Source organism: Lagenorhynchus albirostris, chromosome 8, assembly GCF_949774975.1.
Source record: "Lagenorhynchus albirostris chromosome 8, mLagAlb1.1, whole genome shotgun sequence".
Taxonomy (NCBI): Eukaryota; Metazoa; Chordata; class Mammalia; order Artiodactyla; family Delphinidae; genus Lagenorhynchus; species Lagenorhynchus albirostris.
This window is the reverse complement of record NC_083102.1, coordinates 103,856,227-103,875,237: the sequence shown is the minus strand read 5'-3', so window position 1 is coordinate 103,875,237 and position 19,011 is coordinate 103,856,227.

Sequence of the window (19,011 nt, the reverse complement as noted above, 5' to 3'; positions counted from 1 at the left end):
CAGAGTTTTCTATCACTATTCTCATTTAAAGCCTGGGAGGCAAGGAGGCATTCTGGCTACAAGCGTGGGTTTCAGGATCAGCCTGAATGGGATCTAAATCCCGCACGGTCCTGGTGAGCTGCTTCATGGCTCTGAGCCACACTTCGGGGAGGGAAAGAACATAATATATTTCCATATTCATAGGAATATAGAAATAGTGCTATGATTACAATCAGAAACATGGGTGTGACAGTGGCCACAACAGTACTGAGAGCCTCGTTCCCTGAGATAGCGTGGAAGGTGGCTACCCTTGTCCGGTGCACATTCGTCGTTCAGCAAATATCCCAAGAAGAAACAATGTGTGAGATGCCTGGGGTTCAGGAGTTGTGGGTCCTCGTCCAGCGTTCACACTGGCGAACAAACAGGTGCCGTAGAAAATGTAAAAACACGTTGATTGTGCCAAGGAGGCTACAGACGATAGCGATGTGCTCATCTCTCAGCTCACACACGTCCACAGATTATATGGGGATATACGTATATGTACAGCTGATTCACTTTGTTATAAAGCAGAAACTAACACACACAGTATAAAGCAATTATACTCCAATAAAGATGTTAAAAAAATAAAATAAAAGTAAATCCTTAGGGCTTCCCTGGTGGCGCAGTGGTTGAGAGTCCACCTGCCGATGCAGGGGACACGGGTTCATGCCCCGGTCCGGGAAGATCCCACATGCCGCGAAGCGGCTGGGCCCATGAGCCATGGCCTCTGGGCCTGTGCATCTGGAGCCTGTGCTCTGCAACAGGAGAGGCCACAACAGCGAGAGGCCCGCGTACCACAGATAAATAAATAAATAAATAAATAAATCCTTATTGTAAATTGAGCAATCTTTCTTCAAAAAACTACGCTGCATTTTTCGAAGTAAAAATATTTCCTATCGTAAGATAGGTGTACCTGTATATACGCATACACACAAATATACTTAATGGATCATCCATTGGAACTAATTATATATCTTTGCCATAAAAGACCTTGGTTTACCCAAATTAATGCTGTTCTGGAAAATGGGAATAAATTATATTGGCTTTGGGGAAGGGTGGTAACAACTGCGAATCCGTAAGAGTACTGGGCCTCCAGTAGGCGCACAATATCTTTTTTATAAACTTTCGTGAAAAGGCGATATCCGGACGCCCTGATTTTTTGTGTTTTTTTATGACTTTGAGTCACAATCAGTCCTTCTGTGTTCTATCCAAATGGTTCACACACTGCACTGTGGTTTTATTTGTTGTGCTGGTATTTTCTTATTGTGGTTGGTTTTGAATACACTCACAATTACTGTCATCAAGGCAGTTCCCATCTCACCCCCCTACAATGTAGGTTCCTCACACCCCGGTGCAAATTGACATGAAAGGCCACTCCCGCGCAGCCTTCACGTTGATGGCAGGTGCACAGGAAGAGCGCCGCCCTCACAGGGCACCCACCCAGCGTGGGTTTCCAGGCAAACCTCACTGCTGCAAGCTTGTAAACTGGAATGCAAACGGCTTTACATCCTTGCATTCCCACTTTGGAAATAAAGTACTAATGTGTTGCATAAATCAATTTTTCCAGTGCTGGCTGACTGCTTTTATGTGTCTTCTGTGGGCAGGGCCAGGAGGTAGCAGACAGAGCAGACTTGGCAACGTGCCCTGGTGTGGGTTGGGGGGTGTTGGTGGGAAGGAGGGCAGGCAGGTGCGGGTCCCAGGGGGCTGTTGGGTGTTGGTGGGGAGACCCCTGGGGATCTGTGCAGAGGATAGGGCAAGTCGGGCCCACACAGTGCCAAGCACAGCCCTGGGCTCCCAGGCAGGATTGTGAGTGTCAGGGCAGGTCTGGGGGGCGGCGGGTGGCAGGGTTGATGTGCACTATTGAAGCAGAGTCTAGAAGAAACCCACTCAGATAGCTGGATGGGGAGACCTGAACAGCAACCCCGTGGTCTCATATCGGTAGATCTGATACTTCAAACCCATCTCAGCAGCATTTCACGGTTTAGGGACACCCTCTCTATCCTCAACTAGTTTCCTAGGAGGACAAATGCAACAGCAAGTCTTCCCTGAGAGAGTCACTGAAAGTCACAGTGTTTTGAGCAGGGTGTCCTGGGGTGGGGGGGATCCTTACTGAGATGTCTGCAAGCCCACTGCAGACCCTAGTCCAACACGGAAACTAGACCAAGACCCCAAGGTCACCGTTATTTTGGACACTGCAGTGGAGGACCCTGGATTCTAGAGACATTGTGGCCATTGGGTCCCCTCCACTCCTGTGACTTGGGTTCCACTTACAGGGATTCACGTCCCCCTCAGCTGAGCTCTGCTGGTGGCATGGACACAGTGGCTCAACCGCCTGGACCCGCCAGTAAGGAGGTTCACGCAAACTAAATCCAGGTCTCGAGGGCAGGTTCAGCCCTAGGAGGTGCTGACGGTCATGACCAACACTGATGCAGAAGGAGGGGCTTGTGGCTGCGCCCTGAGGGCACAGCTGCCAGTGCACTCTGACCCACGTCTTCTCTCCCACATATTCTGTCATCCAGGTACTGACCAAATGTGTAATCCTTTAAAAACTCAAGTAAATTCCCTAAGATGTAACATGGAACTGGTGTGTAAAGCACTGCAGCACATCAAAAGATGGATGGATCTGAATCATGCCTGCAAAGTATTGGAATCTATCTATCTATCATCTATCTAAATCAATCAATCAATCATTCAATCTATCTATCATCTATCTATATCTATCTATCATATATCTATCTATCATCTATCCCTTGATCTATCTATCTGTCTGATAACATCTGTCTATAATTATTCTATTTGAACTTTTCAAGTCCCCTTGAATTTCTTTTCCCTTTGGGAAAAGAGTTCTCTCTCCTAATTTGTTTATCAAACTAAGGTCAGTAATACGCACTTTAGGTTATCGGTGTTCTTGCTTTTGCTATTTAAAAGCATATGTCTCAACTGCCAACTCATAAAGGTCACAGAAATCTTAATGTACTTCTAAAACCAGGGGACCAAAAGGCTCAGCTTTCAACACATGTTAGAGTGGGGTGATGCAAATTGCAGAAAATCAGTGGCCTGTGTCTCTCTAAGAATTATTTAATGATGAACTTACCAGCTGAAATATAAAAGGGTCTCTCTAGAGTCAGCAGGGAAATTCACAAGGGGCTTTCAAAGAGACCTTTTGAAAACAGCAGGAGGACAGGGAAGTAGGTCCACATGCCCTGAATGATGGAGACCTGACCCAAGGCACTGTGGGGACAGAGCAAACCAGGTCCCCAGAGGGACGTGTGTGTCTTTGTGTCAGAGGAAGGCCCTGCAGGGTGCACGGCGGGATGGCGGTTGTTGGGATGTTCCTGAGGGGCCTTCTGGTGGAAAACACCCCCCTACGTGTGATTCCTTTCAGCAGACTCAGATGGGGCTCCTGGTCGCCCAAGGAGGTCTGGCCACTGCCCGTTTGGGGCACAGAACATTGGAGGTGCCCTCTGGCCTCTGTAGTTGGAGGCAGGGGTCTTCAGAGGCCGATGAGGGAGTCTCTGCCAGGCCTGCGAGTGGCACAGCCGGGTGCCAGGCTGCCCCTCAAGAGGACCCCCTGGGGCTCAGGGGTGGAGGCCACCATGCCGGGGAGGTGACGGCACCCGATATTTCTGCAAAGCCCAGGACCTTTGCAGAACCTGTACCCTATTCTGCTTAAAAGATGAGGTTAGTGAAGGCGGGGTACAGTGTTTGTGTTGGCTGCAGTTTGTTCACCGTTCCTTTGAATTCTTCATTGTTTGCCCTTCTGGGTGCCTGGAGTGGGCACCTGAGAGAAGGTGCTTTTCTTCAGAAAGCCTCAACCCCCTTCAATCACAGTGACCGCACCCCTTCCTTCCCCACAGGCCCCACCAAGAGGTAACACTTTGCATCAGAAGCACCTCTTGTGAGCGACTTTTCACTTCCTGCCTGAGAAGAAAGCAGTGGGTCTGAACTGGAGGGGGTCCAGGAGAAACAGGAGGACAGAGCTTCCCTGGGGTCCAGAGCAGGGGTGGAGACCCCAGACTCCCAACTCAGCTCCTCCTGGGGCCCCTGAATGTGAGAGCAGGGCATTTGCTTCCTCTAGGTCAAAGTTTTCTCCTAAATCTGAATGCTGATTTTTCTAACTTTCTAAATTGACATGGGTATCCCGTGAAGACCTATCCCCTTGGGAAGGGGCAGTGGGCTCCATGAGCCCCTCCCTCACAGCTGACTCACTGGCCCAGGCCAAAGTCTGCATTTCCCCAGGGCAGGCAGCGTGGGTGGGGGGGAGCGGTAAGACTGCACAGCACCTGCCTTGATTCGTCGTAAGAAATTTATGTCCTCAGTACTCACAGTTCTTATTAGGAAAATGCTGGCTGGTTGAGGGTGTTAACGGAGAGAACATATGTAAGTAACTGGTGCATTAGCGACATTCAATAATATTAACTATTATTATTATTATTAAAAATAACGCTCCTCTGAAACAGACCTTGGCTTCCCTTCTTGGAGTGGATGCACTGTTCATGTAACAACCAGCCCTTCTCCCACCACTAACCGTGTCCTGTGTTCTCCGACCCTGCTCGGTCTCTGCAATCCCAGCGAGCTGGTGAGTCCACGACTCACCACGTGCTGAAGCCGGAAGCTGCGAGTCACCTGACATCCAGTTTGGATCCTACCTACTTTCTCTCGCTTTTGCTACAGCTCTCAAATAAGCTCTCTTATTTCTGTCTGCTAATATTGCCTTACTTAGGTTTTGTATGTATTGTAATATATTAGAGCAATTATCTCATTGTCTTGATAGGATCTGTTTACATATTTTCCTTTTCCATTCCTTGAAGTCTGGACCTGTGTTTTATTTATCTAGGTATCAACCAGGTCCTATACCTAGCCAGGTGCTTATTAGATACTTTAAAATATCTGTGTAATAGTGGATGGTTGGATGGATGGATGGATGGATGGAAGCATGGATGGAAGCATGGATGGATACAGGATGGATGGATGGATAGATGAATGATGGATAGTTGGGTGGATGGATACATGGATGGATGGATGGATGGATGGGTGGGTGGATGCTGAATGGATGGACAGATGGATGCATGGACACATGGATGTATGGTCAGGCACACGGATGGATGGATGGGTAATTCTTCATCCCGGACTCTGAGAAGTCCCCTCAGCAGAAAATGAGTTTGAACCCTCAACTCATAAAACTGAATGTCAGGAATTCCCTGTACTTTTTCTTCTCTAGCTGTATCCCCACTCACTCCCTCCTTTTGTTTGCTGTGTTTCCTCCCTCAGACCACTTCCCTTCATCTTGTGCTAAGGTCAACATCCCTCCTATTCTTGTCTTCCGCTTCCCTCTGCTCTCCCAGTCTCCACCTCATTGCCCACAGTTTGAATCTTCAGCTCTGTCTGCATTCCCATTGGCCAGTGCACAGAGAAGCATCTAATCTCTGCTTAGTGCTGAGAAGAAGTATCTGCATTTCTCCCTTCCCAGTCAGGGGAACCTAGCTTCAGAAATCACATACTAACTGACGTGTGTGTGTGTGTGTGTGTGTGTGTGTGTGTGTGTGCAAATCTGTGCACACTTTTACTGGGAGAGCATCTGGGACACAGAACATGTTAAATTCTTCTACTTTAGCTTAAGAATCTTCATTAACAATAAGACCATATATCACTAAGGGCTAAATTACATGGTGCAGACTATACACATGTTAGAGCCTCAGAGAAAAGAAAGAAACTTTCAGGTCAGGGAAATTGGCACTGACCTTTAAGATGTGGAACTGGAGTTAAAACTTGAATGAAAATAGAAAGGGATCTCGAAAGTCAATTTTTAAAGATTTTCTTTATCCAGTACAATCTCACTAATTTGGACCCAATCATCAGGATTCTTAAATAATTTTATTATGCTTTCTCTGAATTTGGCAAGTGAAGATGTAAAGGACACTATAAAAGGAATGCTGAATGTGGATTGGAGACCTCATCTCAATTTACTTTTCTTTTTCTTTCTTTTTTTTTTTTTTTTTTTTTGTGGTACGCGGGCCTCTCACTGTTGTGGCCTCTCCCATCGCAGAGCACAGGCTCCGGATGCTCAGGCTCAGCAGCCATGGCTCACGGGCGCAGCCACTCCGCAGCATGAGGGATCTTCCCGGACCGGGACATGAACCTGCGTCCCCTGCATCAGCAGGCAGACTCTCAACCACTGTGCCACCAGGGAAGCCCCTCATCTCAATTTAAGTAAGAGGGGAGGAGCAGACAGAAGAGAAGGGAAGCAAAAGAGCAAAAGCACTGCTAGCCCCCATGAGCTGGGTCAAAGTAATATTTCATTTAATCACCCCAAATACACTACAGGGTGGGTACTATTTCTTGCATGTTACAGATGAGAAATTGAATTCAGACTCATATCCAAGGCTATACCTGGCTTCATGGCAGAATGAGGAATTTAGCTGGTGTCTGGCTTCCTCAAAACTCTTGGCCTCTGTAGATCTGCTCCTTCCACCCCCCTCAGACAACTGATATTCTGATTGCAGCTTATCACAAATTATATTTAATCAAGTACCACTCATTCTAATTGTTATTGAAGGAGAAGAAACGATTTCTTTGAAAATACCTGTAATTCAGGTTTTACCTGCCAGATGGAACTGCCAAATTCCTTCAAAAAAGCAACATCGGACTCTACGTGAATGTTCCATTCCAGAAAAAATGACTGTCCTCAGCCTGCTTCTCTGGGCATGAGATCCATCTGCCTGGCTGTAGACATCCACAGTCTTGTTTGGTATCAAGCTCCAAGTACATCTCAGCCTTTAGCACGGATCTGAGTGTGCTGTGCCAACTGCTCTGGTTCCTCAGTTAAGGAACCTCAGAGTAGGGGTCTCCCTCCAGCACGCTAGGTTCTGGGGGTTATGGAATGTGGTCCAGCTGCAGGGATAAACAGCGTGAGGTGAGGCAAGGCCCCAGGTGCAGTAGGTGTAGCTAGGAAGCTCTTAGAGAGGAATGGAAAACAGATGATTCTTCCTGGGGTCCATGACCCTAGGACCTCATTAAAGGGAGGGGAGGGGAGACCCTTCTAGGCAACAGGGGAGCCAGAGCAGAGGAGGAAAGTACATGGCACACTGGAGAGATCTGAGCTGACTTCCTCCATCGTGAGGGCTGGCGGGTCTCAAACATTTGATCTCAGGGCTCCTCGACACTCTTAAAAATGATGAAAGTCACCAAGGGCATTTGCTCATCTGGATTATGTCATTCGTATTTACTGTATTAGAAATTAAAACTGATCAATTTTAAAATTTTTATTAATTCATTTTAAAACCGTAATAACAAAGCCATTACGCGTTAACACAAACTACTTTTTATGAAAAATAACTATATTTTGCAAAACAACAAAAAATTAAATGAGCCTCATCGTTTTCATTTTTGCAGATCTCTTTGGTGTCCGGCTTACTGGAAGACAGCTGGACTCTGTGTCTGCTTCTGTGTTGCAATCTGTGGCAACAGGTGTTTTTGAAGTCTATAAAAAACAGTGAAGCCTCACATAGATCGTTGATAAGGAGAGGCATGTCTTAACAGACTTTTTAGACAATTGGAGCTATTCTTCTTTGATTCTATAGTAAAAATCAACAAGAGGTAGTTTCTTCAAGTTTCGTGGCAATATGGAAATTGAACCATGTTCATGGTTCGTGGCTGAGGTCCACTCCCCAGAATTTCTGTTCCAGTATGTTTCTGGTAAGGACAGGCAATGGGGAGCTTCCCCCTAGAGTTAGGGTGGGAAGGGAGGCAATGGGGTTCTGCAGCACTGTCTACTGGTCCATCAAATACGAAGAGTGGAGGCTTATTCCACCAGCCTCCCTTCCTTCTGGGCCAGGTGTGTGTGTGTGTGTGTGGTTACTGGAGGAGGGCCCTGGCTTCCCCAGGACTCCCCACCACTAAGAACAGAGGCAGCAAGAACAGACACAGCCCCCCTTGTGTCCTCGTGAGGCTCCAGCCCCACCTGTGGGTTCCAGCCTGCTCACAACCATTCTTTCTAATGGCCTGCTGGCAGGCTTGGGGCTCCAGCCTCAGATGGAGGCCAGCCTGGTGCAGGCTGCTCAGCCAGCCCCCTTCTGTACTGAGTTCATTGAAAATGGTGTGTGTGTGTGCGTGTGTGTGTGTGCGCGCGTGTGTGTGTGTGTGTGTACATATACATCTGTATATACACATACACCCACGCATATACTTATATGCCACTGGTTCTGCTTTTCTGGTTTGTGAACTGAAAAAAAATAAACAACCTAGAAGTTGAGAATTATGTATTATTTGGCAGACAAAACTGAGGACGTAAGCCCGGGACGCAGCCTCTCAGATGGCTCTGAGGGACCGCTCCAAACAGGTAAGGGGAACCCAGGGTATTCAGGAGATTTGCAACAGAAACCAGGTAGTAGGAACATCAAAAGATTACTGTTAATGAAAGAAAACCAGACGTCTCAAGTTAAGGAATTTAACGCTTTTCTATGTATGGGAAGATGCCAGAGTCTGGGCTCACTGACATCATCCCTTTGATGTGCACCTCAGCTACCTGGGGCCAGCACGCTGCTTTTCTCCATCCTGGATCCCCTCAGGGTACAGAGTTTGGAGCCACTGTAGTGGCTGAGAGCTTGGCAGTGGGCAGCCTGTTTGTCTCCATCCTGAGTCCCCTCGGGTCACTGTTGGGGCAGCTCTCATGTGATGGCTTGACGGCTGCAGAATCATTTGTTTACTGATACGGCAGCAGCATTTTTCATTCACAAGGCCTTCATCGTCCCGTGTCTGATATTTCTGTAACAGTCTCCAGTGTTTTGTCTCACCCTCCCTCCCTCATTCTATCCTTTTCAAATCGATCTTCCTCAGTGTTGTCCTAGGACAGCTCAAAACACACATCTGTTTATTTCAACTTTTTCCTAAGAGTCTTTCTACCTTCAGAACAAATCCCAAAAAAACCCAGAAAGAATCCTCAGCCCTTAGCAGGGCTTCCCAGGTCTTACACAGCACGGACCCTACCTTTCTTTCCAAGACCATCTTCTGCTAGCCTCCACCCATCCCACGTGGCCATCACGAGGTGGCCAGTTTTGTTTTACACCTTCTTACAAACTCTCTTGCCTTTGCCTGGAAGGTCTGCATTTCCCATCAACTTCCTCACCCCAGACGTAAACACTAGATAATAATATTCCAGTGGGAGTTAATTACTAACACCCAGGGGAAATTAATTACTCCTTCATCATTTTATTGCACTTTGTACATATATCTATTTACTTGTAAACTGTTTCATAATTGTTTATCTATATGACTGTTTGTCCTATAATGCCAGCAACTATGTCTTGTAAGGGTAGAAACATTGCCTAGAGTATACTGAGAACTCAACAGATGTTGGAAGAAGTAAACTGAGGTTCATGTCTGTGAAAGACCACGTATCCATTCACACCTCCACCGTCTTATCTAACATGACTCCTAAGATGTTGAGGATAAGAGGGGAACATTGCAAACTCATTCACTTTGATTTCTCACTATTTTAGGAAACACTAAAAACCTACCATAGCCCAGGAAAAAAAAGTACCCTGTATTCTGCATGCAGATACACATGAGACTTGGCATATACTGTGGCTAAAAAGAATTCTGCCCTAGGACCACACGTGCAGGCGTGTGGAGAAGACTTTGCCTGGAGTGGAAGACAACTGTGGACTGATTCACCTGCGAAGTTTGTACCTGAAAGAACTCAGGAAGGTGCGAACAGTAGAGACGGGCTTCCTGCTAGTAGAGAGGCATCCTGCAGCGTGGTTGTGAAATCCCTCAGGTAGTGGGTTTCTGCTGAAACTTATTTAGAATAAAATAGAGGAAATTTACTTCTGAGTCTGTCAGAGAGAGCTGGTCAGGTGGGAGAGGAAGCAATCAAGGTATAAAGCATTTGGCTCTGATGCTGTCCACTGATGGTGAAATTTGACCGGATGCCTGGACCCAGCTGTATTCCTCCATTTCTACTACCCCAAGTGTCCTTTTCTCACATCCAGGTCATTGGCTGGTTCAGGAGGGAGAATTTGCCACGAAACCTTCTCATATCCCTTCCCTATGAAGCTGATTTTCTGCTATTTTAACTCAAATAAAATGTTCCCGTCTGTTCATTAGCTGGAAACCTACTCCCTTGATTTCATGTGCCAGGCAAGATCCCTTCCTAACATCCCAATTGTTCCTGAGTTCATTCTGAAGCCCAGTTTGTGCTTTTCTGCCATCAGTTTTACTTACAGAAGAGTTGGGTCCTTTGTGTGAATGGCCATCCTGTCAAAATGTTTTTTTTCAGACAATTAAAGTATTAAAACTAAGGTAAATAGCCCATAATTATTTAGGCAAAAGTATTTGATATAATAATTATACTTTTTCTTTTTTACGATGGCCTTGGAAATTCTTAAATCTTGTCATTTGGTCTGTAAGGAGTTGCAGGAGCAGAAATGACATAGAAAAGATGCTGGGGACAGTGGCCTCTGCTTTTGATCAGGTGCATGATGTCATCAAGCAGGTCACGTGGCAACCTTGGGTCCCAGGCGTTCCCCTGTGAATTAAAGGGTAGATTTCAAGGATTTCTAAGTTCTTGCCCACCTCACCCTTCAGGATGTCATGAGTAGCTAGAACCTTCTGACAGTATAGGCTAGCTATGAAGTACCTATGAGGACTGTATGGGCTACTTCAGGTGCTGGCTGGGTTTCTATGGCCACTTAGATCTCTGGGTCCTCTTTGGATTCTTCACTTGCTTCCCAAACAGAATCACAGAGGCGGGGTTCACACAGAGTGCATTGATTACAAAGCTGGTCCACACAGTTTTGCTAACCTGGGACTTCAGTTCCCATGTTCTTTGGGTGTAGGTCACAATCTTAAGGGTCTTGGGTGCCTAAGCCCCACCCAATACCATCCCTGGGTGGGGAGTTGGGGGGGGTGGGATGGCAGAGAGAAGAGTGACCAAAGAGCATTCCATTAGCTTCTGTTAGGGTAACTCAAGTTGTTCTCAAGATCCCTGACCAGGCCTGGAGCCCAGCTTGGTCAAGGCCGTCCAGTCAGAGTGTGGTGCTCGGTGGACTTCAGAGGCCCTGTTACCCCCGGCCCATCTGCCCTTGGTGCAGACCAGACCTCTGGTCCCAGTCTGCCTCCGCCATCTTTCCTGGGGATCAAGGCTGGTCCAAGGACTTGTCATCGATGGCACAGGGTCCATGGGGTTTGTAGCAGTCAGGATACGACCACATCACCGGTCCTGACGTGCTCCTACTTCTTTTCAGTTCCCAACTCTCAGTCTTCTTCCTGTTTAGGTCCCGCTCCAACGCTTTGAGCAATATGTATTAATTCTCTCCAGTTTCTAGAACCTTGGCTTAGATTTATTGGGTCTCATCACCCATTGCAGACCTCCTGGGAGATGGGACTGTCCCTCGTGCCCCAAACTCGTCAATGGTGGTGGGAGCGTTCAACTGGCAGAGATGCCAATGAAGGAGCAAAATTCTGGTCTAAGGGCAAGGCATTCACGCAATTAGACTGAGGTACAAACTCAACGCGTATCATCCCTGTAGAGATTTGTACTCAGTTGAGAAACATTTGCTAAGTTAGGTGTTGGTGGACTGAAATACGGCAGGATGAGATTGTCTTTGTCTTTCAGGATGCCCTTCTCAGCTTTAACCTTCCCTTCCCTCTTTGTTAACTTGTTAACAAAATAAAAAACTTGTTAGCATAAAACTTATGCTATGAGAGAAGCTGGATCCTTGCCTTACATCATATTAAAAATTTCCTCAAAATGGATCAAGCACCTAAATATAAGATCCAAAACGAGAAAACTTTTAGAAGAAAACACAGAGGAAATGCTTCATGACGTTGGATTTGGCAATGACTTCTTGGATTTAACACCAAAATCATAGTCAACAGAAATAAAACTGGCTAAGTCGGACTAGGACAACACTAAAAACTCCTGTACATCAAAAGACATGGTCCACAGAGCGGAAAGGCAACTTATAGAATAAGAAATGATATCTGCAAGTTACAAATCTGACGAGAGGTTAATATCCAGATTATAAAAGTAACTCTTACAGCTTAACAACAAAAGAATAAATAACTCAATTAGAAAATGAACAAAGGACTTGAATAGACATTTCTCCAAATTAGATGCACAAATTGTCAACAAGCACATGAAAACATGCTCAATGTCACTAACCCTTAGGGAAATACAAATCAAAACCACAGTGAGATGTTACCACACACCCACTTGGATGACTAATGTCAAAAAAAAAGGAAAAGAAAAAGAAAATGCCAAAGGTTGGTGAGGGTGTTGGGAAATTAGAACTCTTGTGCACTGTTAGTAAGAATGTAAATTGGTGCAGTCACTATGGAAAACAGTATGGAGGTTCCTCAAAAAATTAAAAATATGATTCAGCAATTCTGCTTCTGGTATAAATCCAGAATTGAAAATGGGTCTTGGAGAGATACTTGCATGCCCATGTTTGTGTCAAGACTGTTCACAATGACCAAAAAGTGGAAGCAACCCAAGTGTCTACCCAAGGATGAATGGAGAACAGAACGATGTCTGCACATAGATTAAAATATTATTCAGCCTTAAAAAGGAGGCAAATTCTGACACATGCTACAACATGAATGGACCTTGAGGACATTGTGTGCAGTGAAATAAGTCAGCCCCCCGACACACACAGAGACACACACACACAACAAATACCCTGTGATTCCATTATATGAGCTGTGTAGAGAAGACAAATTCACAGATACAGAAAGTCGAATGGTGGTTGCCAGGAGCTGGGTGGGGCAGGGAAGAAGGGGATTGTTTAATGGGAACAGAGTGTCACTTTTGCAAGGTGAAAAGTTCTGGTGATTGACCAACAATGGGAAGGTACTTAACCCGAACTGCACGCTTAAAAATGGTTACGATGATACATTTTGTTATCTGTATTCTAACACAATAAAAAAATTTTAAAAAACCTTATGTTGTGAGAAATGAGCAATAGTGACAACAGGAAGAAAGAAGGGTGAAGACTAAGAGAAAGGAATCAGCAGATGCCCCAAGAAGCCCAGTTTGGAGGGAAAGCAGCTTACTCAATCCAATTGGTGCATAAATATTTTGCACCATCCCATGGATACCTTGTGTATCCTTGGTCCCCTGAGAGTAAGGTGATATTCTTGGGTGTTGGTTTATACCAGGACAGGCTTGCAGACCACCATGGGCATAAACAGAGAATAAACATATGCCCTGGGCTTCCCTGGTGGCGCAGTGGTTGAGGGTCCACCTGCCGATGCAGGGAACACGGGTTCGTGCCCTGGTCCGGGAAGATCCCACATGCCGCGGAGCGGCTGGGCCCGTGAGCCATGGCCGCTGAGCCTGCACGTCTGGAGCCTGTGCTCTGCAACGGGAGAGGCCACAACAGTGAGAAGCCCGCGTATTGCAAGAAAAAAACAAAAAAACATATGCCCTGTGCCTTTCGGTAGCTAACTACCGGGGGAGACAGACTCGTATCCAATTAGCCGGCGCTATAATTTCATCAGTGCTCTTAGGGAAATATAAAGAAAGTGTCATGAAAGCAGCTCCTTTTCCCTGAGCATATCAGAGAAGCCATCGAGGAAACGTGGCCTTCAGGGTCTTTTGGATTAAGGAAGGAGCTGACCGTGTGCAGGGTCCAGGCGACAGCACAATAGCCTACTCCACGTGGCTGGAGCAGGCTCTGGAAACCGAGGAGCCTTGACAGGTGATGAGGACAGAGGCTACAGGACAGGAAAGGCTGGCGGCAGTGACCGTCTGACACCACCCCTGCCACCGGCCGCCCAAGAAAGGCTGCCCTGTCCTCAGCGTTCCCCTCGTGAGGTGCCACGCACATCCCTGACCGATGAGATGCATGTGGGCATAACCCAGGTTCTCAAGGGCGTTCAACTGGAGGAAAACTGAGGTTTCACAGTGAGAAGTCATTTTCCCTAGTTCTCACTCAAGACTGGACAATTCCAATTCCCCACACCTGTCATTCAGCCATCGTTTTAACTACTATCTGTCAGCGTTTGCATTAGGTCCTGGGAGTACAATGAAAACCAAAGCACGTTCCCTGCCCTCACAGAGAGCGGGAGAGAACAGGAATATGGACACACAGTTTGCCATGAAGCCAGGAGAAGCATGGTTGTTGTCAGAAGTCACACTCGGGTTGGTACGTGCCCAGCACACGCCAGCCCAGCACTGCCTGGATGCCCCCGTAAACCGGAGAGGTTGTGCTGCCGTGAGAAATCCCATTTTACAGATCAGAAAACCGAGACCTGGAGAAGTTCAGTAATTCAGGGGGAAATGGTGCGAAGCCCAGAGCAGAGCGGCGGTGGGACCAAGCAGTCTGTCATCTCAGAGGGGCCAGGGCGTCCTTTGAAATGAACAGGCAAAAGGACAAGCCCAGACCAAGACATGGCTGGGGCTGGTGGCAGGGACAGTACCTTGGAGATGGGAGGTAACTGGTCCAGGGCCTTGAACTCCAAACCATGTGTTTTTCATTCTGCCCGTAGATCGGGCAGCTTCCCTTGGGCTTCCCTGGGGATTCTGCTTTTGCTTTAGACTTTAGTTCATTAAACGATGTGTTGGCCGTGATAGCCGTGCAGTTACATACCCTGAGCGCCTTCACACATGGCTGGGCTTTGCACCAGCAGATGAACAACTGGCTGCCACGATGCCATCAGAGAGTTCAGCCCTGAACCAAAGGCTGTTTCTGTCCGAGTCAGCTTCTGAGGGATCCGGACCAGAGAGCTCGGGTCTGGGGGCAGCGTGAGCCCCAGAGGCACCCGCCAGCCACTGCAGACCCTGTGGGTTCCAGCTCAGAACAGCCACTTGGACCCCAGGGATGCCGGGGTCAAAGGCAAAGCACACACGGGGCCCAGCAGTGCGGCATTTGTCAGACTTTCCAGGGAAGGAATCCTGTCAACTTTGCCAAGTTCCTCCTCTCTCCAGACACTTCCATCAGAAATGCGTTTTTGTGTATAATAAATTGCTTCTCCTTGGCGAAAAATCATTTCTCGCTGTTATCTCTGTGATCGGTAACTTCTGGTGTCCTTTAATGGACTTGCCTTGATTATACGGCTAAGTCATTAAAGGCTTAGTCCCCGGCACAATGGTATCTTCTGTAGAGTGATCCGTGAGAGCTTTTGAGAGGCTTACCAGCCGCGGCCTTAATTTTACTCATTCGTCTTAATTTTTTGTAATCATTTTTTGTAAAGAGGGTATAGTGTCAGGCTTGCTTCCCTGCCTCTGACAGATCCAATCTAGCAGATAATTACCATAAGGAAATTGATGCTTTAGTGTGCGGGAGAGAATTTAATTCACTCAGACACCCTACAGCACAATGCATTCCATAAGATATGAGGACTTAAGTTTTTAAGAAATTAAATTTTACTATTAACATGATTACTTATGTTGAACATCATTAACTAGCTTTTTTAACTGTTTGAAATAATTACGAGCTCACTTGCTGTGTCTCAAATCCAGAGGCTGCATTAAATATGGGATAAGGATCCATGAAATGAAAAGAAAATCCCGTCTTCTTTTCTTTCTCTCCAGTCTTCCAAAATCTGCTCTTTAACACCAACGGAGGAGGGCTGAGAATATGCTGTCTTTGAAAAATATATATTCTTTTCTGCATGAAGTTTTAATGCATACTTTAATAGAAGTATTACAGTAACAGGTCTGGCCTGGGGCAAGGTTATTAGTGTAAAGGGTTGGAAGAAACAGAAAAGCACTTGGGGATAGAGTGACCATGGTTATTCACGCACTTTGCAGAGCAAGGGTGTACTGCAGACATGAACCACTTACAGTATTTCCTGTTTTTCTTTTTTTTTTTTTTTTTGAGACCTGAAGAAAACAACAACAACAATCCCAAGTGCAAGCTCAGGACCACCAGAAAGTCAAGACACAAAGACAGGATGTAAAACAACCTCTTTGGCGTAGGCCGGTGAGAAGCCGTGTCCCAGGCCCTGAAGAGAGGCCTGGATAGAGAATTTCTTTTCACTGAGTCTAAACCTTTTTTAACTAGATTCCCAAGAGTTCCTCAATCCTTTCCTAAACGTGAAGTGAAACACTTGACAGGAAATTTCTGGACAAAGCCAGCCCAGAAGTTCCCTTTATCCAGCACCTCTGCCCGTTCACATTTCCTCTCAGGAGAAACTTTCAGAGAAGCCTGTCCTGCGCTGTGTCCCAGACAGACCCTGTGACCGTTTGGGTAACAGCAGGGGATTGCCCAAGGGTCCCAACCAGAAAGTCCCCCTGCCCCTGGGCTGAGGAACCTGGGCAGCCTCTGTGATGGTCCTGCTGTAGCGGCTTCTGGGATGCACGCTTGCGGCCCCAGCTGTCTCGGTGGCATCCCTCCCGGGTTTCTGGGTGGATGTGTAGGTTCCAGATACATCGATTCCTGGAAATGATGATGTTTCACCAGGACCATCAGGGCCCCCGAGATGGAGGGCCGTTCCATAAGCCGGGAAAATGAGTGCCAAGGTTTAAAAACCATATTCATCAGATATGAGAAGGGTGCGTCTGTCCTTACCTCTCCCTGCTAATTGCTCCATCATTTGAAACCTTAGATATCACTTTATTTAACAACATATTTGCACTCTGTGTCCGTATTTTTAAGCTATAAGAGACAAAAAGGGAAGCAAAAATGCAGGCAATACAAAACTGTAACACAGTGGTCTCTGTCTGAAATAGTCAAGTGGTAAGGGAGGTCTGGGGTCAGATCCCATCAGCCACATTATGCCATTCATCTTTTACAGCCATTCCAAGAAGTCTATCTATATATAGCCTATACATATAGTTAGAAAATATGAGAAAATTGGGACTTAGGTTACATGTGTCCAAACATATACAGCTGCCATTACAACTAATAATACTAGCTAATAATTTCAGACACCTCACTCTGTGCCAAGCATGGTTCTAAGCACCTCACTTACAGTGACAGCCTTTACACACACATACACACACACACACACACACACACACACACACACGGCACTATCACTACTCCCTTTTACAGTTGGGGAAACCTGCATGCAGAGAGTTAAGGAACACACTCATGGCATCAGTTAACAAGTGGCCGAGCTGGGATTTGAACCCAAGGTTACTAATGGGAGTCCACGATCTTAACCGTGAGGCTATGCTTAGGGGAAAGCCCAGATCCATCTCCACGGCACCGAAGGCCATGTCGGCCGTCGCATCACTAGTATCATCAGAGTTCTACCATTTCTTCGCTCCCCCCACCAGCCAGCATTTCTTCCCAAACGTTCACTGACACCCGTTCCCTGCCGGACGGCCAGGCAGGGAGGATGCCAGCTGCATCCGCACAGAGACGTGTGCGTCACATGAACGCACAGCGAAACGTTTGGCCTCTCAGATGACTGTGTTTGTCGTGGAGAATGTGACTGAGGCCCCCAAGGCCAGGCGGCTCCTAATCCAGCTCCCCGCCTTGCCCTCCCCTGCCCTGACCGCACACGCTTCCTCTTTCCCCCAGGGCAGCTCTTCCCAGAGTGCAGGCTCCTGACTTCTGCCCCGTGGAAATGCACATCACCAGGCAGTGCAGGTTCACCAGTTCGTGGCTGGATTCAGTCTGGAGGCTGGCCTGCCGCCCTTGAATTCCCTAGTTGTCTGGAAAGCTCCGTTCTGCGCTCTGAGTCACCGTAGCATCCAGAGAGGGCAGGCTGCCGTTCCTGACCTGGATCTCTAGCAGCTGGTCTGGCTCCCCAGCTGTGAGGAGGCATGTCCGCTGATGCACGTCTTCTCTGCCGGGATCCACCCTGAAGGAGGGGCTGAGTCCGTGGAGGGGGCCTCAGGGATGCACCAGGCAGGGACCAGACACAAGTGACTTGCACTCGTGCTCAAAAAAATGTCTCAGGGCGGCACAAAAGCCATCCCCGTGATGTAACAGGTACATCAGGAGTAAGGGAGGGCTGGAGAAAGGGCTTCATTTAGGGCCCAGGTTTGCCCACCCCACTCCACCCCCCATCGCCTGTGGCTTCCGAAATGTTCCATCGTGGGACTTGGTGGGCAGCAAACGGAAGCCATCTCTAAGTCCAGAATCGCCAGCGAAAAGTTTTTAGGAATTTAGGAGCTAACAAGGCTCCAGGAAGCTTCCAGCAGGTGATAACCAGGGCCCACCCGGACTGACATGACAACACTTCCTTCTCTCATCGGGCTCATTCACGGGTGACCACTTCCATGACACTAAGTTCCAGAAGGCGAAGGGTCCTGTCTCGTCCATCTCTCTGGTCCTAGCACCCGGCACAGACCCTGGCCGCGGTGGAGCTGCGTGACTGTGGAAACGTTATTGTTTGGGGGGTTTCCTGTTAATCAGTTTTCCACCCTTGTTGCTCGTCCTATGACCCGTGGAACTTTCTCTTTTTATTGAACTGTAGCTGATTTACAATGTCATGTTAGTTTCAGGTGTACAGCAAAGTGACTCAGTTATACACATACATATGTGCATTCTGTTTCAGATTATTTTCCCGTGTAGGTTATTACAGAGTATTGAGCAGAATTCCCTGTGCTCTACCGTAGGTCATATTTGGTTATCTATTTTATATATACTGGTGTGTATCTATTAATCCTATACTCCTAATTTATCCCTCCCCCAACCTTTCCCCTTTGGCAACCACAAGTCTGTTCTCTATGTCTGTGAGTCTCTTTTCGTTTTGGAAATAAATTCATTTGTGTCATATTTTAGATTCCACATGTAAGCGATATCATATTGTATTTGTCTTTGTCTGACTTACTTCACTTAGTGTGATGATCTCTAGGTCCATCCATGTTGCTGCAAATGGCATTCTTTCATTTTTAACGGCTGAGTAGTATTCCATCGTATATGAATACCACATCATATTTATCCATTCATATGCTGATGGACACTTAGGTTGCCTCCATGTCCTGGCTATTGTAAATAATGCTGCTATGAACATAGGGGTGCAAGGATCTTTTCAAATTAGAGTTTCGTCTGAATATATGCCAGGGAATGAAATCACTGGATCACATGGCAA